A 23,755-nucleotide genomic window follows, 5' to 3' on the forward strand; every position below is an offset into this window, starting at 1 on the left:
GGGGATTTGAAAACAAGGATGAGAATTTTAAAATGGAGTTGCTTGACTGGGAGCCAGTGTAGGACAGCGAGCACAGGGGTGATGGGAGACTGGGACATGGCGTGAGTTAAGACATGGCAGCAGAGTTTTGGATTGCCTCAAGTTTACAAAGGGCAAAAATGTGACAGGCTGGCCAGGAATCCTTTGGAATAGTCAAGTCTGTAGGTAACTAGAGGTAGTGCAAGGTAAAACATCTGGAAAGCATGCACAACGAAGACCCAAGATGTCATGGATCAATAAGATCAGAACATGGATGAGTCCAGAATTAGGGGGCTCTGTTTTTAAATTAGGGGACGCCCTTTTGAGACAGAGATGAGGAGAAATTTATTCTCTCAGTGGATTGTGCGACTTTGGAACGCTCTACCTCAGAAGGTGGTGGAGGTGGGGGTCATTGAATATTTTTCAGGTGGAGGTAGATGGATTCTTGTTAGGCAAGGGAATCAAAGGTTATCAGGGGTAGATGGGAACGCGGAATTCGAAACACAAACAGATCCATAATGATATCAGTGATTGGCGCAGCAGGCTGGGGGGCCGAATGGCCTAGTGCTGTTCCCGTTTCGTATGTTCGTAAGACTTGCCTCTCGATGGGACAGGCAGTGAGAGCAGCAGAGAATAGAAATCAGTGGAGAAAGGTTTTTCATAGTGCAGCCACCCCTCAGAATGAGCATGGCTAAAGGGCAAGACAAGGAGGTAACTTAGGCACCTGACCTGTTGCTAACTCTGACAATGCTGATAAGATGAGTTTAGTCAAACACAGGGAATCATGAAAACTTAACTTGTAATTTTGAATCTTTGGCAGAGAAAAATCTCCACACTTGTTTCCTTGAATCATATGTTTTTAATATTCCATTTTTGGTTTTCTTTCTCCTCCTCCGCTGTTTTGGCTTTCCTCTATTCATGCTTATTTATCCTTACAACTTGTAATATTTTTTCAAGGTATTTAACAAAGGGAAACATGAATATGGAATGCAGTTGAAGGTGGAATTGAAGGCAATATGTGTAGCGTTTCCAGCTAAGACTACCTAATCTTCCTGATGAAAGAATGAATGTTAGCGAGAGGAATGTGACAAGAGAGAAAATGGAGGCAGACGTATAGGAGAGGAATCTAATAAAAGCAACTAAGTATTAAATCTCCCTCGAGGCTTAAAAAAGACAATGTCCAGGACATACATTTTGCATTAAGGATAAAACTGAGGAATGTGGCTCCATGTACACTCAGAGTACAAAATCAATCTGAGATTTGTCAAGATTACCTGAAGATAATTGTGTTCTTGAGGCAAATAATGTCAAAAGATGTAATGCAACACTGATGGTAACCTGAAAGTGGAGAAATTGCACCAGCACGAATGGTAATTTATTTATAAATATGCAGACAAAGGAGGAAAATAAATCAAAACGAAACACACCGACGCTCAAAAAGGAAGCTTAGCCAAGAAAGAGACAGAAAATAAAGGAGCCTTGTGTGTGACGATACAAAAATAAAGATCTGAGAGCGAAAAAGACAAAAAGGGGAAAATGCGCCAAACAAAACTGAGAGGAGGTGAAAATAACCATGGAAACAAAGGAAAGAATCCACAGTATGAGAGAAAAGACAATGGTGAATAGAGATCAGGGTATGGCAGGACAAACGAGCAACTCAGAGCAGAAGAATGGGAATGCCAAAGGGACATCAGGGGCACCAGCATGTATTAAGAGTTGGGGCGGAGGTATTCCCAAGAATTCTCGGATTTGGAAGATTTCCTTTTGGGGTGGTCCTCGGGCAAACCCTATTCCCCAGTGAGGCCCAAAAGCGACAATTTGTCCAGAGATGATTTCTGGGGTGAAGGGCTGGGGGCAGATGGAGGTGGGAGGGTGGGGTTAAAATTGTGGACCTGCATTTTCAAGTTACTTTACATCTGTAACAGATTGGGATATCTGGAGCGGGATGTCTGGAATGTGGTACCTGTGTGCTTCTATGTCAAATACATTACTTTAAACGTGGGCTGCACTCAGCATATACTTTTCTGGAATGGTCTTTTATTTTAAAAGATGAACACTGACAAGACATACAAGACAAAGTGGCTGCTAAGGGTCAGGTAACTTCTGCACTTTCTGCACAGGCTACCTCAAGTTTCTAGAAAGTTCCTACTTGAATGCCAATGGATGGAGTACTCCTCCTTGAATGGAAATACCAAAATGAATACTATCTGTGGAATTTACACTTGCTATTGTTTGTGGATTTACCAAACCGCAAGTCTAGACTCCATGGGCGGAATTGTCCCAGAAATCGGCAATGTCCAATATCGGACAGGGAAAGGGGTGTTTGACCCACTAACATTGAAACCTCCTCAGGTGAGTTTATCCAGTGAGTCAGGGTGGACCACGGTTTAATCAATGGTGTGTATTTATGTACGCCACCAAAATTTGCTATATCTGGACTAGATAGGAAAAGGAAAATCATTGGCCAGCTCATGCTGTTGGAACAGTGCTTGTATGAGTATTGAATGACGGAGCTGAGTTGCTCTGTCCCCATCATTCAATAAACTGTTTTTACAGACAGGGAGTGAACTACTGAAACTCCTGTTCCCTCCCCTTATTGTCTATAATCAAAGGAAGATGAATGTGATTCTTAACTCACTGGATAAACTTACTGACCCACTGGAGGAGGCTCCAATGTTGGCTTCTAATTCATATTGAAATGTTACGGACAGGGGGAGATGAGAGATAATTTCTCCCTTTTTCCCACCTCTCGACTGACCGCAACAAGATGTACTTTTGTCAAGTGTTTTAATCCCTTGAGCACTGTGACATTTATGAACAGACACAAAACAGGCTTTCTGGTAAGTTTAAATCAAAAGTTTGTGGATAATTTGAATGACCAGCAGCCAGTTTTTCATGGGTTAAAATAAAGTGGATTCACGGGCTCACCCCGAATGCCTAATAGTATGTCACTCACTCACCAGTCACACACACAAATATACGTCAGAGAAAAAAATACAGTTAAAGAGAATAGTGCACTTTCACAAATTATAAATGAAAGAATACTTCGTAATTCAAATGATTGGCTCTTCTGGAAAAAAAAGAAACATTGCAGGCCTGGTGAAGAAAATGTTTTCATTCCTGATGGATAGTCTAAGTGGATTCAATAGCCGGAGTTGTATATCAGAATTACTGCAGGATTTCCTCAAAGAGATGGATTTTCAGAAGGTCACGAAGTTAGTTACTTGTAGTTTTGGTATCAGGAAGTTTGGTTTCTGTGCTTGAACAGGCTTGGAGACCATATGACATTGCAGTCTCCAGGGTTTAAAGGCGTAGATGTTGCTGTACTTTCTGCTGCTGTTAACTCTGCAGTTATTACTCTGTGTCCAGCAGACAGCACTTAAGGCTTTTTTTTAAAAAAAGGGAGACCAACATGACTGCCTTACCATGTGGTTCTTCACTGCTCCCTTCCAAATGTGGTATTGGGCTTAAGTTAATTAGCAACACCCTCGGTTTCATGTACAGACATTCACCCTGGGATTCTGAGACAATCCCTGTCTTTTATTCTTGAAAAGACCCATTCAAGTCGGGAAATCTCTTCTGGATGGTCTCAGGATATGCATACTGACACTTCTTAGCTTGGAATGTGTTCTTTTACCTTTCAGACAATGTGACAGTCTGAATCCACAGATCAAGTCAGGTGGCTCGTGGTAGCCATCTTTTGCACCACTTTAATGTCCATTTTTAAAATAAAGTCTGTTCCAGAAGATTCTAAACCGATTACAGTTTCTGTTTTAAAAGTTATGGAGAGGGCACGTCTTTACTGGGCATAACATGGTCATGCTCATGGTTAATGTTTAAAACATAAGACCATAAGACGTAGGTGCAGAAGCAGGCCATTCGGCCCATCGAGTCTACTCCACCATTCAAACATGAATAAGAGTTACCCTGGGTCAAGTTATTGAAGATTTGCTTGTGCCTGTAGAAATCTGTCAAAACATACCATGTTGGGCTGAATGGCCTCTTTCTGCCCTGTATCATTCTATGATTCCAAAAGGGAATTAACACCTCTGAAAGGCGAGGGGAGAAAATTGGTGAGAGAACAAAATGAACAGCTGGCATTTTATGGTTTGCATCACCTATTGTGCAATAGTTAACAGAATGCTTTAAGTCCTCGTTATATATCAGGTAATGGGCAGTCCCTGCTCACATGATTCAAAATAACTTTTCAGGCCAGCATCATCTCTTTAAGATATCAGATGGTTCTTTTTGCAGAGAATAGTGGACCTTTGGGACAGGCTGTGTCTTGCCTTGGATGCTGAGTTGCTGAATTCCTTTCATTTGAAGGCGGGCCTCCTCTTGGCTAGTTGGGGAGTGATCACCTTGTACAAAGTGTAGGTAGTGGATGACATCAATTGGGCTAGGGTGCTTTGCTGGACCAGTATTGACGACTGAATGGGATCAGAGAGGAATTTTCCAGTTTTTTCCCCCCCTAATTGTCCAGGGTTTATATCTGTTTTTTTCTGCTCTCCCAGGACATCATATGGCTTTTGGGTGAGGTGAGGAGTGTGTATGTTGTGACACACAAGGTGTTGCAGTTGTGTGGATGGATGACTGAGTCTTTTCCAGTCTGTCATTGTTCGTGTATTGCTATTTTCCTCATTCTTTCTTCAACTGCCATTTAATATCATCAAAAGATCGAATTTTCTTATAAAATCTTGTCGCAAGGTTTTCTGAAACTATTCCAAATTATTTTCTAAAAGTCAACATGAGTTGCTGAAAAGTCCTCATGTGGTGCTCATTACCCTGTGGCAGTCATGTCACACACAGCAGTATTGATAAAAACGGAGACCACGACTTTCAGTGGTTGTAGACAGCCTAATTGACAGCTTTTTAAAATAATTCTATAGTCATGATTTGATTTTATCCAGTTTTGTTTCCATACTTAATTGCATTCGTAAATTAGCCTGTGAACCAATTTTCAGACCTTTAAATAGCAGTCAGGCTGTTGCATACAAAACCAGTTCAACCTCTTTCAGAAAAGCCACATTATAATCCATCATGTGAAAATGGGTTTAATGGAGCTGCCTCACATTTACCCTTCAACTATGAATGCGCCCACTCATCTGACTTTGTTTTGTGTCATGCATTATAAATCCAGCTCAGGAGAGAGGAGAAGGAAAGATCTTAGAAATATAGAGCATCTTTCACAACCTCTGGGTGTCCCAAAGTGTTTTACAATCAAAGGAATACTTTTGAAGTGTAGTCATTTTTGTAACGTAAGAAATGCAGATGTCAATTTGGACTATCATCGTCAATGAGATAGATGACCAGATAATCCGTTCCTTTAGCTGCTGTTTGAAGGATAAATATTGGTCAGGACATCCTTTGAAGTAGATCTTCTACATTCACCTCAGAGGCCAAGGCAAGTCTTCAGTTTAATGACTCATCCAAAAAGCGGAATCTCAGACAGTGTAGCACCCTCCTCGTTACTGCACTCAAGTGACAGTTTGGAATATTACCATCTTGTGTCACAGGCACTCGTCCATTGATTTCCTTATCAGCCTTTCTCGGTAATAGTGCTGCATTGAAATCTTAAGGGGAAAGCAGTTTGGGGAAGTAAACAAGACTGTCGTCCATGGGCAACACCATTGAATAGACACAGAAGAGCTGGATGGGATATTATCAGCCAGATATCTCCTATCCTGTCAAGCTAGGGAGCACCTCAGCTGGAGAGCCTCCCACACGAAGGGAAACTGAACTTGCCGAGTATAACGAAGCCTTGAAACAAGAAACACTCATCCAATGTAAATGGCTGCTCCCACTCCTAAAGAAGGAAGAACAAGTTAAAACTTGTGCTGAATTTTCCTGACCCCATTATGGCGGGCTTGGGGGAGGGGAGGCAGTAAGGTAAGGGGCAGCTGTGTCGAGGCAGTCTCCATCTGCATTCCTGCTGCCAGGGAGCTTTCCCAAGGGCACCCGCACAGTCCCTGACCTGCATCAGCAGCGTCCACGTCTCCTAGCGGAGCTGCTGAGCCTCCAGAGCTGCTGGCCTTCTGATTGGACTGGCAGTGTTGAGAGCCCACAGGGTTTAAACACAGGGGCAGCCAATTAGGAGGCCGCCCCCCTCCCCCCCGAAGGTCTTGCTGCTGGTGTCTGCAGACTTGGGAAACCCATTTGTTCCCGACATTGGGTCCCGAGGCCTACAGCAAGATCCAGCCCTTCGATTTAGCGCTGCAATGTTCATTATAGCTCTTAGGACAGGAACCGACATTCACCAGAGACTTTGAAATGGGCCAGAGAGCCAACTTGTGGTAAATTCATCACAAATCACAAACGTCCAGAGGGTCATACTCATATTGTTGGTTGATTAGGTTTTGTTTTCAATGGGAAGCCCACTATATATCCTAGATTCTAAGTTTAGCTGCTGTTAAAAGGCGATTGAGTGGTTATTTATATTAATTTATCAGCACTTAACTTAAACAGACTTGACTCTTCTTTGCACAGCTTGAACTGATACATTGAAACAGACTTAAAATTCTACAGCCGTCTGCATTTATGGGCAGAATTTTTTGGCTCATCGGATGGACAGCGCCCGACCCGAATGAGCGTAAAATGATGTGTGATGACATCGGCCGAACTTGGGCGATATTTCGGTCGGCGGGCACGCACAGCAGTGGGCAGCGCGCCTGCCAACAACGAAGCCGCCTATTAAGGCCCTTGATCAGCTAATTGATAGGAATTTTTCGCTGCCCATCCAACTGCCCAGTTGGCGGGCGGGCGAATAGTCCAAGCGGCCTTTGCATTTTTGGCGAAACCTCATCCATGGGCGGGATGAGGTCTTGACCATTGGTTAAAAAAAAATTTTTTTGCACTCCTGCTTAACATGTCCCTGCTCCTGCGACAGAGTCACACGAGGGGACATGTTTTCATCATTTTAAAATTCGTTATTTTTATTGATAAGAATCTCCAGCTCCCTGAAGCAGCTCGGTGGCTCAGGGAGCTTTTACTGCGCACGCTGGCGCACACGCATGAACTTCAGCGCTCACCCTCCTCCTGCCCCCACCCAGGCAGCGCTGAGCACCGCAGCGCGGGTTTCGTGCTGGCTGCCCATTAATTGGCCAGCCAATGGCGGGTGGCAGTCTGTTTCGCGGCCACTCCCACTCGCCCCCACCGAGCCCGCCCGGAGACCGGAAAATCCTGGCCAATGAAACAATTGACTTACAGTTGACGTCTGGAAACCTTCCAACCACTTGCACTTGGCAGCATTTCTATAGATTGGTCATTTTAATATTTTTCATCGGCATTGGAAATACTTGGGGGGAGCATTTTGTTCTCAGAATGCTCACATAAGTCTTTTGGCAATATAAGGAACAGTTTCCACTACCAATGTGGAAGTCAGAAAAAAAAAATTAAGCAAGTCTGGATTTCTCAAATTAGCCTCTATAATTATTATTTATATTTTATGTAAAAATATTACTGGAATGACTTTGTGCAATGATTTCCTTACTGTTTTGTGGGCTGTGATTGTTGCTGCAATTGCACATTCCCTGTGGCACTTGTTTTGAGAAATGCCTTAGTTGATGTTACTTAAATAAAATTGAATGCATATCAATAATCACCCTAGGTTAGGAATGAAAGACATTGTGAAATGATTCTGAGCTGCAGCCTGAAATGAACAATCTACAAGGTCCCAATCACCAAACGACAATGCAGTTCTGAGGAATCTCAAACTCTGCTCACTATAACAAGTGGACAAGCCTTTAAAGGGACATAACGGTTTATGAAAATGTCCACATTAACAGCAGATTAATATCTTGATGATTGTCCGTCGCGATGCTCCCATCATAAAAACAGAGCACAACCTATCTCACTGTGGGCCATGGCATGGGAGTTATACTGGCTCACTGATAGTGCCAGCGTTTCCTCACCAATTTAACAGCTGAGGAACAACGGCTGAGTGGCTTCATGGGAGGAACTCGGGTCACATCCACTTCTCAAAACAACTGCCACAGGGAATGTGCAACAGCAGCAACAATTACAGGCCACAAAACATTAAGGGAATCATTGCACAAAATCATTTCAGAAAGCAAACGCAGACTTGTGCAATCACTTAATGGTCAATGGATCTACTGGTACTTTAAAGACTCGCATGTGAAAAAGTAAAAGAAAGAAAGATGGCATTTATGTAGTGCCTCTCATGACCACTGGATGTCTCAAAGCGTTCTACAACCAATTAAGTACTTTAAGTTTAGTCACTGCTGTAATTTGGGGAAAGCGGCAGCTAATTTGCACACAGCAAGCTCCCACAAATGGCAACGTGATAATGACCAGGTAATCTGTTTTGGTGATGTTGATTGGAGGATAAACATCGGCCAGGATGCTGGGGATAACCCCACTGCTCTTCTTCAGAATAGTGCCCTGGGATCTTTCTGCTCCGGCCGAACAGGTAAACGGGCCCCCAGAGTAAAGTCTCTTCTGAAAATTGGCAGCTTTGACAGTGCAGCACTCCCTCAATGCTGCACCGGAGAAGTCAGTGCTGTTTTCTCTCTCTGTTTGTTGTTTGATTGTGATTCTTCCTCTGTAAAAACAATATTTATTTAATTGGCGACTCATCTTTATCCTACTTAAGATTATGGCTGCACAATATAATTAAGGACTTATATTGCTGTGCGCAACTAACAGTCCATAACACCCACTTAACTGCATTCCTTACCAATGTAGCCAGACATGGCTACTGCTGCACCCAAATTTAGTATGTGACCACCAACGCATAATAACGCCACTTTCCTTGGAAGCTCGAGCAACGCCTTAAAGACAAACAGGCATGGCTCCATTGTTCACAGGGGTATGAAGCACGTCTCCATGGAGACCTTGGGTACCCGCCATAATCACTGCTAATGACATCTTTGCACCACACACATACACAGCGCAAATCAGCGAGAAACTCGGGCAGTCATTACCGTACGACCACACAAGGCGTCCAGAAGTATTGTTGTGTGCTGCCCAACATCACACATCACTGTCTTACTTACTGTGCCGTGACACAGCTGGGGACAAAGAATATGGACAAGGAATCAGCTGCAGAGCATTTGGAACAGGAAGTAGCAGAGATCATCAAGGATTCATAGCCAAAGCCTTCCAATATGTCCTGCAGATGGACTTCAAAATAGATATAGTTACAGAAGTGCCTATTTTGCTTTGACATCCTCACTTTCCCTTCACTGTTATTTTCTGCCTTTTGATGTTGTTTACCATTGCTAGTGATTTGGCCTGGATTTCCACTGAACATGGTAAAATAATTGCTCAGTGCACATTTGGTTGAAGTGTATCAGTTGTATTTGTAAACTGTTAGGATGTTCTTTCAGCCTGGTTTATGAATGCAGCTTGGTGTTACTTCTGTCTTCATTCTCTAACAGCCCGACAGGTTGGGTCTTCCATAAGCAAGAAAATAATGGCATTAGCCATGCGAGTCCATCATGGAGACAGGATCTTGTATCTGAAGTCAGTGAAGTCCAGTGTTCTTCTGAATCTGTGTACCTTTACTGGAGGAAAGTTCCTCAATCTGCCCCACTAACTACCTTGTGCGTAGACATTGGAAATCTAAATGCCCAGCAAATCCCTTCATAATTCTATTTTGTAGCCACTCTCCAAGTCAATTGAAGGCAGGTATATGATTCAAACTTCCCTCGTCCCTCTATCAATGACTGGAGGATTCAAGAAACATTCTCCCATGACCTGTGTCATTGATATCTCCAATGCAGGCGGCAAGAGCAGCAACTGTTCCTCCATGACCACACAAATCTTGGTGGATATTTCCACACACTATCCCCATAGCTTGCAGTGCATCTACTAAAGACAAGTGAATCATTTTGACTATCATTCCTGAAACTGTTCTCTCTTATTTGTAAGCAGATTGTGTGATAACTGAATTCCCAAGCTCTGCAACATGATCTACAACCATGAGCTCCTCAATTGGCCTGGCCTCGTGTAGCTAACACTTTCTCTTATAGAGCCATAATATGTCATCCCGGCTTGAAGGACTTAATTCAGCCATTGAGACCATGCCAGCTCTCTGCAGATAATCCAGTCAATCCTATTCCAGCCCCCAGCCCATCTCTATCCCCATCGCCCCTGCAAGTTTATCTCCTTCAAATGCTCATCCAATTTCCTTTTGAAATCATGGTAGATAGCGAATGTGAGGAGCTCTTCATTTCCTCTGGACTGTAAATTGCTCGTTGGTGCCCCTTCAAGCAATCGTTACCTATCATGGGCGAGTACACATTCAGGGGCTCAGATTATAAAGTGCAGTAAAGTCCCACCATTCGCAGGGGGGGTGGGTTACATTCCCGCGAAACCTCGCAAATGGCAAAATCAAAAACGACAATTATACTTTACAACGGGAGCCAATGGGATAGGTTCCAGCCATCCTATAATCTGACATGTACAAAGGATTAAAGGATATGTTGGAATAAGTTTTTTTAAAAACTGGAGAAGTTGTTTCATAAAACAATAAAACAAGACCAATGTAAAATTTGTCACACTTACAGTACTTTACTTGGGAGTGGAGGTGGACTATGACCAGGAATGAAATCGTAGCAACAGGGAAGTCCCACATGGCAGGTGATGTATGTACAGTGCACGCTTTCTACTGCAGGAAATAAGTCATGGACACCTTCCGCTTTTTTTTAACTCCATTCTTTACTTTCGGCATTTTCTAAAGTTGATTTCTATTTTTGATTTTGAAAATTGCAGATAAGCGCAGATCGGAGCTGTAATGGGCAATCTGGCGGGTCAAGGCTTTTGTGCAGAGAAGCGAATTTGCGAAAGAGGAAGTTGTGAATGGCATCAACTAGTGGTGGACAGTGAATTAATGACAGAACCTCAGTACGAATAAAGGATGGAAAATCTGAAATAGCAATTACAATGATCAGCAGTGCCTGCTATAGCTATTTGCCCAGATTTCTGTCTCATTTAAACCAACCCTCATCGATACTAGTGATAGGGAGCATCTTCACAGCTGGAAACCTGTGGCTGGAGTTTCCCGGCCCCATTGGTGTCGGGAGTCATGCCAGGTGGGTGTGGGGGAGCAATATGGCGAGAAGGCCAAAACTCGGTTTTACGCCGTTGTGGAACCAGTTTGTGATTGTCCGCTCCACCCATCAATGGGAGGCCGTGTTTCCCACTGCCACATGTCAGGAACTTCATTTTAATACGTTAGCATCTAATTATAAGCCCTGCTTGCCAAAATCATCCCCCCTCCACGTCAAATTCACCGCCCACATCAATGTGACTTCAGAGCGGGGTGCTTCACGACTGCCTTTAAAAGGTGTACACCTGGCGGCCTGAACTTCGAGGGGAACTCGGAGGTGAGTGAACACAACCTTGCGCAGCGCTCGTATCATCGCCCATAGGACATCGAGAAAAGACGCTGCTAATTCACGGGAGGGGCACAGGCTTTTTTCCCGGCTGGCTTTCAGTGCCCAGCTGGGGCAAGGACTCCAGCGTGGGTCAGGCTGGGGGCATGGGGGCTGGTGGGGGGCAAGGCAGCACAGACTGAAGGAAATACTCAAGCACATGTTGGGGGTGGGGGAAGGGAGGGTTGATGAAGGGGCCGCGCACTAGGAAAAGCTTGTGAAAAGTGAGCATTCTTCCTCCACTGGGACTGTTCAGCTGCAGCTCCATTGACAGGCTTGGAGTCGGGCCTCTGAAGATTTCCTGCCCACTCAAGCAACACAAAAGCATGAAAGTGCCGCCAAATACCCCAGAACCTTTCACCCCTTGGACGCAGACTGCAAATTAATGTGCATTTTATGGGACAGCAGAGCAATTGTCTGACTGGGCAAGTTGTAGGATCCCCTTGCTAAAGCTGGCCATGGCGCAGTCACTGCTGGAGGTGCTCACAGCTCATGGCAATGTCTTTATTCAGGTTTGGACCAGTATCCCTCATGGTTCAAGCTAACAGTGCAGCCTTGCAGTGCGGGTTAGGAGAATGTCTGCGCCTGAGCTGAGAGCACAGCCTGCAGTCCAGTGGGCGAAGCTGCCACCAATCGGTCAAGTGGAGTGGGGTAAAGGTGGGTGAGGTTGCAGCAGCCAATGAGCGCACTACACACTGACCATCCAAGTAGTGGCCAGCATTTTCCTGTATGTGTCAAGGGGCTTCAGACTTAACCAGGAGAGGCTCTTAGGACACATATGCTAACCAACGTGTCTCTCTCTTTGATCCTGCAGGAGGAGAACATCAGGATCATGGAGCCTGGTGATTTAGCGGTTTGCCTCATGGCTTACAGGGAGCAGGGACGAAGGGGAAGAGTGTGGCAGAGGCACCTGGCTTGACAAAGGGAGGAGCACCTCCCTCAAGCTGAAGGGGCAGCAGGACCTGCTGTGTACGCAGCTGAAGACCCACAGAGAGCTGTCGCCTATAGGCACCTCACTAGATCCAGGGTCTATAGACAGCACCTGTCATTCCTGCAGATGGTTGAGAACCAGTGTCGCCGAAGACTGCGTATGTCTAGGGAACTGGTCGGTCACATATGACACCTGCTGCAGGATTTGGCACCAAGGGGACATGGAGGGCATCCACTGCCAGTGGCCATGGAAATGACTGTGGTGCTCGATTGTTACGCTAGAGGCTCCTTCCAGGGCTCCACAGGTAACCTGTGCAGGGTCTCACAAGCCTCCACTCACATGTGTATTCAGAAGGTTACAGACAACAAATCTTCACGACAGCACAGAACTTAGTGCATTTCACCCAGAATCGGGAAAGCCAGGAAGCGAGAGCGCTGGGATTTGCACAGATCTCTGCTTTTCCACAGGTGCAGGGTGCCATCGACTGCACTCACTGGCTCTTAGATCTCTGTGGCAACAAGAGGTCAACTACAGCAACAGCAAGGGCTTCCACTCGCTGAATGTTCAGCTGGTGTGCGACCACAACAAACACATCCTACGGGTCTGTGCACAATTCCCAGGGAGCGTCCACAAACCGCTCAGCAGCTCTCAGATCCCTGACCATCTTCCAGGGTCCACAGAGGCTGCAGAGTTGACTCCTCAGGGACAAGGGCTACCCACAGAGGGCATGGCCGATGATGCCCATGCGGTGGCCTCAGGCTGCAGCAGAGCGACGGTATAACCAGGCTCAGGCCACGACCTGGACTTTGGTGGAGCGAACAATAGGTATCTTGAAAATGAGGTTCCAGTGCCTCAACAGGCCCAGTGGAGCAGTGCAATAAAGTCCCCGGAAGGTGTTGCACATCATCGTCGCTTGCTGCAGGCTCCACAGCCTGCCGCTGCAACGGGGGGAGGGCCTGGCTGAGGAGGAGATGGAGGAGCTGCATGTCTCCTCCGGTGAGGAGAATGTCGAAGGGGTTGACAGTGATGAGGTCCTCGAAGGTGAGGATGCCGGCAATGAGGCCATCACACTGGGCAGGCGAGGCAGGTGTGCTCGGGAGGCCCTCATGGCCGCAAGATTCATGGAGGATGATGAGGAGATGCAGTGAGGACAGTCCTGACATCCTCACCTTGCATCTGTGAACGTTTGACCCCTGTGTGGCTGATGGCAGCGCACATTCCCTGAGTGCTCAGGCTCATGTCATGGAGACGCAGCGAAGGCCCTAATAGTCACTAGGTTGCAGGAGGATGATGACAACATGCAGTGAGGACACTCCATAGATCTTCATATAGCCTCTGAGAATATCTGACTCCTGTCTGGCTGAGGGCGCTCTCTTGTGCTCTGTGATCAGGGTCATATCATAGAGACACAGCCATGAAACTTTAAATGCATCTGATCCTTTGTCAGCCTACAGCACCTGACCTCTTCAGGAGCACAGCATCACTGATCAAAAATGGTAACAAGATGGGAGCCAGTCCCACCTTAAAGATGCTGAGAGCACACAGAGAGAATGAGAGAACTCTGTGGCGCCTGCCCACTACGTTCTGGTGGCAATGACCAGCACCACCGAGGTGCAGGCATCAGTAATGTTTCCAGGGAGTGTGAGGCTGGACCATCACTGTGGTCTGAAGGCTGCACAGAGCACAGGGAAGAGGCCCTGGACTGAGACACCTGCCTTTATCTTGTGCAGAAAGGTTTCACATCTGAGTGACAAGAACACTGCTCATCAGAACAAGGAGCCATAGACAGGGAGACATTCTTGGGGGTTTATTGACAATAGTGAACAGTATGTACAAGTGATTAACACCCGTGCCCAGGCTGTGCAACTACACCTTCTTAACCGCGGTGTCTGCCGGCACCATCGAGGCCTTCTGTGCTCGGTGGGCACCGCGGGGTCTGGGGTGTTTTGTTGACCCCTTTAATCACATCTTAGTTTGATGTTTGTAAGGTTCCTTTACAGTTTTTCCTTGATTTTACAGCTGACCTGACTTAGGGGCTGTGCTTGTTTTCTCCCTTGTTCTTTTTGCTCATTTAGTTTATTGTTTTGACTCAAAAGAGTTACACCTTCTTAACCTTCCTAACCCTGCCACTATGTCTTGGTGCTCCCTGGGCATCCACAGTGGAGGTGGGGCAGCCTGCTGACTGTGATGCCCTGTCTGTGATGGCCTTGGTGGGCGTCCTCTGGAGGGCTGAGACTTGGAGGGCCCTGGCCTGCTTTCGGGGCCCTGCTGTGTGGCAGTAGTACCCTCCTCGGCCTGTGGAGCTGGATCTGCTGAGGTCACAAGAAGAGAGGAGTCAGGTGGGCCGGTCACTCCCAGAGTCACCTGGATGGATGGACCTGGAGTGTGCACCTGCTGATCCTCCTCCCTATGGGTGCCCGAGGGCCCCAGGCTGACTCCTTGAGGAGAAGGGGTAGCTGGAGTGAGATCGAGCTGCCCAGCACCCCTCTCAGTCAGTTGACACTGTTGAAAGCCGACTATGGCATCAGCGATGGAGGTCATCCCGCGCAGCAGTACAGGAGTGACACCCTGGCCTCAGGTCTCCATGGCGGCCCCCATGCAGCCAGTGTTGAGCTCGGTACGTTGACATGCCGGTGCTATCACCTCAGCTTGAAGGCGGACAAACTCTTCCATCGTGCTTTGCAATCTGAGGAGTGCAGTGGACATCCCTTCCTGGTGGTCCCGAGCTTGGCCTTTGCAGCTCCAGCAACTGTGACATGACCGAGTCCAGAGGCTCATCATCTGACTCGGACTCAGCAAATTTCAGCCTCCGACAGTCCTCTGAGTGCCGGAAACATGGGAACTCCCTGCCTCCACCTGCTGTGGATCAGACAGTGCGATGTGCTCGCCAGATTATGACCCCGAAGCTACTCTAGAACTAGATCCCCTGAGGTGTGTGTCTCTGCGCTGGTGAAGGGTGTGGGTGAGCGCTGTGATGGGACTTCAATTAGGGAGTCATCAGATTCTTCTTCTGAGGTGTCTTCGGGGCTTGAGTCGAGGACCTGGCTCCTGGACCCTTCGGCTGCTCCCCAGATGTGCTGGTGAAAGTGAGGATAATCAGTGAACGGCAGGGGACTGAGGAACAGGGGAACTCACTCACAGCATGGCTGTCTGATGGATGTTGCACTGCTGGACCCTCACTTGGTAGAGCACCGCCGACCTCACTGTTAGCACAGGACCGGTCCAGATCCTCACCGGCCAGCTGGATGGCTCTGTTTTCAAAGTCCGTGAGGACCTTGATGTCGGGCATTCCTCCCCCAGTCTGCGACCTCTCCCTTTTGTTGTGTGCCAGCTTGTCCTGCATGAAGACAGATGAAGAGCGTAAGCTAGGCCGGATGAGAAGGATGATTGGGATGTGAGGGTGGTGAGTAGTGCCATGGTCGGGATGAGGACATGATCCACAGGGCAGATAAAGGTGTGAGTGTGAGAGAGTGAATGGTGATGTCCCTTGAACTGGCAGTGAGTGAGATCCCTGTGGGTGTGAGATGGGTTTGTGAGTGTGTGAGTCGAGAGTGTTGAGAAGAATGACTTACCCTGGCGGAATGGAGGAGATCATTCATCCTCTTTCAGCACTGGGAGGCTGTCTTCTTTTTCAGGGTGTTGGCACTGACCACCGCTGCCACCGCTGGATTGGTGACCTTGCTCGCTGGTCTTTGCCCAGAACGGGAGTAGAGGACTTCATGGCGGGACTTCCACTGTGTCCAGTAGGCGCCCAAGGGAAGTGTCGCTAAATTTGGGAGCAGCATGTTTCCTCCCTTTAACAGCCATGGCTTTGCAGCAGCTTCCAATCCCTTAGAGAGAGAGAGAGAGAGAGCTCTGTGCAGGCGCTCCCTTTAAATATGGTGCCCGGACTCCTGAAGGCCTGAGGTCGTGACGGGGCGCACGGATCAGAAGCTGACCCGCCGGCGATCTGACATGTTTCCCAGGATTGCATTATTAATGACGCGGGATGCGCTGGGAATGGGATGATGCTGCACGAAAACCCGCCATTGCGGCCGGTGGGTAAAATGCCCTTTTTCACATTCATTACCGCACTTTGCTCAAATCTGGGACTATTTCGCCCTATATGTTAAACGGAACCTCCAAGATTGGTGTCAAGTTGCTCAGCTGGAATAGAAAGTTAGCATTCGAATCAGGGTGGAAAAGAAATTCACCTGGTGCAAACCACTTTAGTGAGAAAATGTATAAGGAACAACTGGAAACCCCATTAATAATGGTCATAATCGTGTCTACCCTTCCAGGTAATTTCTGAGGAAACTTTATATTGACAAAATAAATGCCAATAACTTAGGCAAAGAAAATAAAATCGTACATGCGTATAATATTCTAACTGAGAGTGATAATTAGATATGCAGTGTCTCAGTGGGTAGCACATTTGCCTCTGAATTACAAGGTTCTGGGTTTGAGTCCATTCCAGGGCTTAGAAAATAAAATCAAGGCTGATGCTCTGGCACAGAATTGAGAGAGCATTGCCCTGTTGGGGAGTGAGATGTTAAATTGAGGCCCCTTCTGCTTGCTTGGATGGATCTAAAAGATCCCATGGCACTAACCAAGAGTTGTGGAGTTCTCCCCAGTGCCCTGGTCAATATTTATCCCTCAACGTCACACAAAGAAAACACATTTATGTGGTCATTATCGTGCTGCTGTTTGCAGGAGTTTGTTGAGTGTAAATTGGCTGCTGTGTCTCACACATATCAACAGTGACTGCACTGAAGAGAAGCTGTACAGCACTTTGAGAAGTCTGGTAGTTGTGGAAGACGCTATATAAATGCAAGTCTTGCTTTTCTAACGCCATGGTGTGCAGCCTTCTCTAAAATTAGAAGGTTGCATGGAATATTTATCTTTGCTCAACACGTATTTGGAATAAAGGCAAAATACTGCGGATGCTGGAAATCTGAAACAAAAACAAAAATAGCTGGAAAAACTCAGCAGGTCTGACAGTATCTGGGGAGAGGAACCCAGTTAACGTTTCGAGTCCATATGACTCTTCATTAGAACGAAGGAAAAATAGAAATGAGATGAAATATAAGCTGGTTGAGGGGTGGGGGGTCGGACAGGTAGAGCTGGCCAGAGTATTTGGAATAGTTTGGGATAGGACTATAAGTGTAACTATTTATATAGTGTTCCCACGAATATTCAAAATACCCAAGTGCTACTCATCCAGTTACTGGGCGGGTTTGGGAGCATCATACTTTCATTCCATTTGAGTAGAAAGCACTGAAAGGGTCCTCCTTTCTGACTGTTACAGGGTGTTGTGGGATTAGATTTAAATCAATGCTGGACTAGAAGTTGTGACAATAATGCTATCAAACTGTCTCCCCTGCTGCTACTGAGGGTTTGGATGGGCTAAATGGTCTCTTCTTGACCAAATTGCTTTTCTTCACTAGGGAGGGGATGAGGCTGTGGAATTACAGGAGAATAATTACAAATTGAACCAACTGGGATCAAAGTAAAAAGAGCAGTGGAAATCCTTGTCAGTAAAAATGTACAGACCAGGTATCTGGACAATTACTTTGGGAGAAAAGATGACACAAGAATTAAAGATCATCTCAGTACTACACACCAGGGGCCATTAGCAGCCTATCCAATTATTCACAGCAAACCATCTTTGTACTCTGATAGTTTCTATTCATGCCCACGAACACTAGCATGTCATGCAGGATCTTTGTAATTACTGTAGATAGTGCCAGGTCCCAGATTCATTTTACATTTTCAATCTCAATTTTTAACTTTGTTTTAACGAAACAGCTTTAGAAAATGTCACAAACCATACACTTTGAAGAACCGGGAACCATTCTGAGTCTTAACCTCTCTGACACCAAGCTACCAGAAGGGAGGTTACATCTAGAATTATACAGCACAGGAGGCCATTCTGCCCATTGTGCCTGTGCTGGCGCTATGAGAGAGCTACCAATTATTTCCACCCCCCTTGCTCTTGGCCAATGGGCTTGTAACTTTTCTCATGAGCATGAATGTATAAGAGTCTGAGTATGAAAGTCTAGCAGCACTGCTGTAAAGATTGAAAGGGCAGTAAAAATGGGGAAATAAGAATACTGATCTGAACTGGTCTTGTATACCCTAAAATGGAACACCAGTAAAAATTGGAAAATAAGAGTCCTGGTCCGAACTGTTTTTTCCTTCTGGGGCGGGAGTCAAATATTTAGCTCAAATGCTCCTTGTGATAGCGAGTTCCACATTCTAACCACTCTCTGCGCCAAGGCATTTCTCCTGAATTTTGAGAGTGATAGGAATGTTTCTCGCAGCTGTACAGTGGAAAGCAAAAGGTCGAAGTTCATGGGGAAATTGGCAGGCGGGGTGCACCCATCCTTTAATCGAACCTGCCTGGCTTCATTCCCGTGAATTCCTCAGTGTGGTATCCCCCCTCTAGGCTGCCATAAAGCCACAGCTTTCAAATGCAAATGATTTCAATCTCAGCCTCTTGCAGTTCAGTGGTTGATTTGAGTTTTTCCAGCAGGCACAGGGGAGAGATTTTTCACTTAAACGTGTTACCTGTGGTCATTTGCCTGCTCCAGGAGGTTAATTAGCTTGGGAAGGAGCAAATTGCTCTTACGTTTGTGAAAGAAATTGTCCATAATTGGTGGCATGAGACCATTTCACAATTACGCATCCATGTGTTGTGAACAGGCCTGTGCACTGGACCATGAAAGTCACTCCCAAGAAGTTGCCGTCAATGTACATTCATTTGAAACCTTGTGACATTTGGTATTAATGATCTGATATTGCTGTTGCAGGGGTTTGAGATAAATTCTGAATGGCAACCATTTAAGGATCAAAGGCACCGTTTAATGATGTTTCGCAGCACATGTGTTAAGTTGTTTGCCAGATGATGCGGTCCATCAAATCACAGCAAACTATGCAGTTTATTATTGCAGTAAACAGCATTTTTGCTGCAAAATCAATTGTGCCTCATTTGTTCTGCACCAGACACTTATACCATGTGGTCGAGTTACACAGATCATTGAATACCAGGTTCTTGTCAAAGCCGTATGATCTAAACAAATTGGAATTATTTTTAATTTTGGCTTTTCTTCTGTGCCTCATTCAGACTCATCCACAATGTGACCATTGAGCCCATCATTTTTCAACCTCATCAATTATATCCACTTGTGTTTTTTTGTCTACAGAGATAAAAGCAAAAAACTGCAGATGCTGGAAATCCAAAACAAAAACAAAAATACCTGGAAAAACTCAGCAGGTCTGGCAGCATCTGTGGAGAGGAGCACAGTTAACAGAACTGTAGAAGAGTCATACGGACTCGAAACGTTAACTGTGCTCCTCTCCACAGATGCTGCCAGACCTGCTGAGTTTTTCCAGGTATTTTTGTTTTTGTTTTGTGTTTTTTGTCTGTCTGACTTGAGAACCAAAGTGGAATTAACCAAGAGGTGAGGTGAGAGTGACTGCCCTTGACATCAAGGCAGCATTTGACCGAGTGTGGCATCAAGGAGCCCTAGCAAAACTGGAGTCAATGGGAATCGGGGGAAAACTCTCCACTGGTTGGAGTCATAGCTAGCACAAAGGAAGATGGTTGTGGTTGTTGGAGGTCAATCATCTCAGTCCCAGGATATCACTGCAGGAGTTCCTCAGGGTAGTGTCCTCAGCCCAACCATCTTCAGCTGCTTCATCAATGACCTTCCTTCATAAGATTAGACGTGGGAATGTTTGCTGATGATTGCACAACATTCTGCACCATTCAAAAGTCATCAGATACTGAAGCAGTCCATAGCCATATGCAGCAAGACTTGGATAACATTCCTTGGGCTGACAAATGGCAACTAACATTCACCCCACCCAGTGTCAGGCAATGACCATCTCCAAGAGAGAGAATCTAACCATCACCCCTTGACATTCAATGGCATTACCATTGCTGAATCCCCCACTATCAACAGCTTGGGGGTTACCATTGACCAGAAACTGAACTGGACTAGCCATATATATACAAGCTCTTGGCTACAAGAGCAGGTAAGAGGCTAGGAATTCTGTGGCGAGTAACTCACCTCCTGACTCCCCAAAGCCTGTCCACCATCTACAAGGTACAAGTCAGGAGTGTGATGGAATACTCTCCACTTGCCAGGATGAGTGCAGCTCCCACACCACTCAAGCTTGAAACCATCCAAGACAAAGCAGCCCACTTGTTTGGCACCCCATCCACCACCTTAAACATTCACTCCCTCCACCACCGCCACACAGTGGCAGCGGAGTGTACCACCTACAAGATGCACTGCAGCAACTCACCAAGGCTCCTCCGACAGCACCTTCCAAACCCATGGCCACTATCATCTAGAAGGACAAGGGCAGCAGACAGATGGGAACACCACCACCTGCAAGGTCCCCTCCAAGTCACTCACCATCCTGACTTGGAAATATATCGCCATTCCTTCATTGTTGCTGGGTCAAAATCCTAGAACTCCCTCCCTAACAGCATTGTGGGTGCACCAACACCACATGGACTGCAGCGGTTCAAGATGGCCGCTCACCACCACCTTCTCAAGGACAATTAGAGATGGGAAATAAATGCTGGCCTAGCCAGCGATGCCCACATCTCAAGAATGAATAAAAAAGTATCCTAAATCTTTCTTTGTAATTTTAGTTCCACCAAAATCGCATTCAACCAAAAATATACTACACAATCTAAGAAAACAAATTCTGTATACACCTGTCATGAGTAACTGATAGAAGGATTAGAAGAGGAATGTTTTGATCCAGTAGGTGGTAAGAGTCCTGGATCTCACTGACTGTAAGGTGGTAGAGGCAGAAGCTCTCACTACATTAGAAAAGAACTTGAATGTCAACTTGTTGAGGTATGACCTGGAGGGCTACAGGCCTAGGACAGGGAGGTGAGATTAGCTGGGTAGCTCTTTGTCGACCTACAAGAACACGATGAACCAAATTGCCTCATTCTGTGTCATAAATGTTCCATGATTCTATGACTCTTCATTTTCCACATAAGTATATAGGGCTGGATATTCTGGCCTCGCCTGCTGGATGATGAGAGAGATAGAGGTTACGATGAAAAGGACAGATGTCAGGTAGAAAATACAATGGGGAATCAGGCTGAATAAAGAAAGACCTGAGGTGAAGTGAAAAAACTAATAAGAAAAGCAAGGAGAGAACATGAAAAGGGATTGGCAGCTAACGTAAAAGGGAATTCCAAGATCTTCTACAAGCACATAAATAATAAAAGAGTGGTAAAAGAGGGCTGATTAGGGATAAAAAAGGGGACTTGCACGTGGAGGAAGGAGAAATAGCGGCGTTATTAAACAAGTATTTTGGATCTGTCTTTACAAAGGAAGAAGATGCTATCATGATGAGGTGAGAGAGGAGGTAACTGGTTCACTAGAAGAATTTACAATTGAGAAGTAGGGCATTTTAGAAAGGCTATCTTTACTTAAAATTGATAAGGTCCCAGGACCAGATGAGATGCATCCAAGGGCGCTGAGGGAAGTGAGAGTGGAAATTGTAGAGGCACTAGTGATAATCTTCCAGTCTTCCTTAGACACAGGGGAGGTGCCAGAAGACTGGAGAACTGTGAATGTTACACCCTTGTTCAAAAAGGGGTGAAAGGATAAAGCTGACAACTACAGACCAGTCAGTTTGACTTCAGTGATAAGGAAACTTCTGGAAACTATATTTCGGGACAAAATCAATAGTCACTTAGACAAGTGCAGGATAATTAAGGAAAGCCAGCATGGATACATGAAGGGAAAATCATGTTTAACTAACTTGCTGGAGTTTTTGATGAGGCAACAGAGAAGGTTGATAAAGGAAACACTGTTAATGCGATGCATATGGATTTACAAAAGGCATTTGATACAGTGCCACACACCAGACTTGTGAGCAAAATTCTAGGTCATGGAATAAAAGGGAAAGTAGGCACTTGGATAAGAAATTGGCTGAGTGACAGGAAAGGGGCTAGTGATAAATGGTTGTTTTTCAGATTGGAGGAAGGTTTGTAGTGGAGTTCCCCAGGGGTCAGTGTTGGGACCCTTGCTCTTCCTGATATATATTAATGACCTAGACTGTGGTGTTCAGGGCATAATTTCAAAATCTGCAGATGATACAAAGATTGGAAATGTTGTCAACTGTGATGGGGATAGTCTTGAACTTCAAGAGGACATAGACTTGTTGGTGGATTGGGCAGACAAGTTGCAGATGAAATTCACTGCAGAGAAGTGTGAGGTGATTCATTTTGGCAGGAAGAATATAGTGAGACAGTGTAAAACAAAGGGAGAAATGGTAAAGGAGGTGCAGGAACAGAGGGACCTTGGTGTATACGTACATAGATTATTGAAGATGGCATGGCATGTTGAGAGAGCTGTTAATAAAGCATGTTTTATTTTAGGCCTTATTAATAGGGGGATTCAGTACAAGAGTAAGGAGGTCATATTAAATTTATATAAGACACTAGTTAGACCTCATCTGGAGTACTGTGTCCAGTTCTGGATGCCATACTTGAGGAAGGATGTGAAGACATTTAGAGGGTACAGAGGAGATTCACAAGAATGATTCCCGGGATGAAGAACTGTAGCTATGAGGATAGATTGGAGAGGTTGAGACTGTTTTCCTTAGAGAAGGGAGGCTGAGAGGAGACTTGATAGAGGTATTCAAGATCCTGAGGGTATGGACAGGGTTAAAAAGTAAGAAATTGTTTCCACTCAAGGAAGCATCAAGAACTAGAGGGCACAGATTCAAAATAATTGTCAAAAGGAGTAAATGTGATGTGTGGAAAAATGGTTTCACCCAGAGGGTGGTTGGAGTCTGGAGTGAACTTGCTGAGAGGGTGGTGGAGGTAGGTCCAATTGAGATATCCAAAGCGAGTTGGATTGCTATCTGAAAAGAAAGAATGTGCGAGGTCACGGGGATAAGGCAGGGGAGTGGGACAAGGCAGGGAGCTAATACAGACTTGATGGGCCGAATGTAAAGATTCTGTGATTCTGGGATCATCCAGTCCCACTGAAACTTTTGGTTGGGCCGCCAAATCTCCCCCAGCGGGTCACACCCACGGCGGGCTGGAAACTCTCAGCCATAGGCTTAAAAATAACATTTATAACATCATCAATTACTGATAAAAACAATTCAAAAAATCAATATAACCTTCCATATGTCCAATCACATCAATGTCACAAATGTTCCTTTGGGGAAGAAAATCTGCCATCCTTACCTGGTCTGGCCTACATGTGCCTCCAGGTCCACAGCAATGTGGTTGACTCTTAACTGCCCTCTGAAGTGGCCTAGCAAGCTCTTCATTTGTTTCAAACTGCTAAAAAGCCAATGAAAAGGAATGAAACTGGACGGACCACCCGGCATTGACCTAGGCACCAGAAATGACAATGGCAAAACCAGCCCGGTCAGC

The sequence above is a fragment of the Cetorhinus maximus genome, chromosome 27, assembly GCF_964194155.1.
Source record: "Cetorhinus maximus chromosome 27, sCetMax3.hap1.1, whole genome shotgun sequence".
In the NCBI taxonomy this organism is placed as follows: Eukaryota; Metazoa; Chordata; class Chondrichthyes; order Lamniformes; family Cetorhinidae; genus Cetorhinus; species Cetorhinus maximus.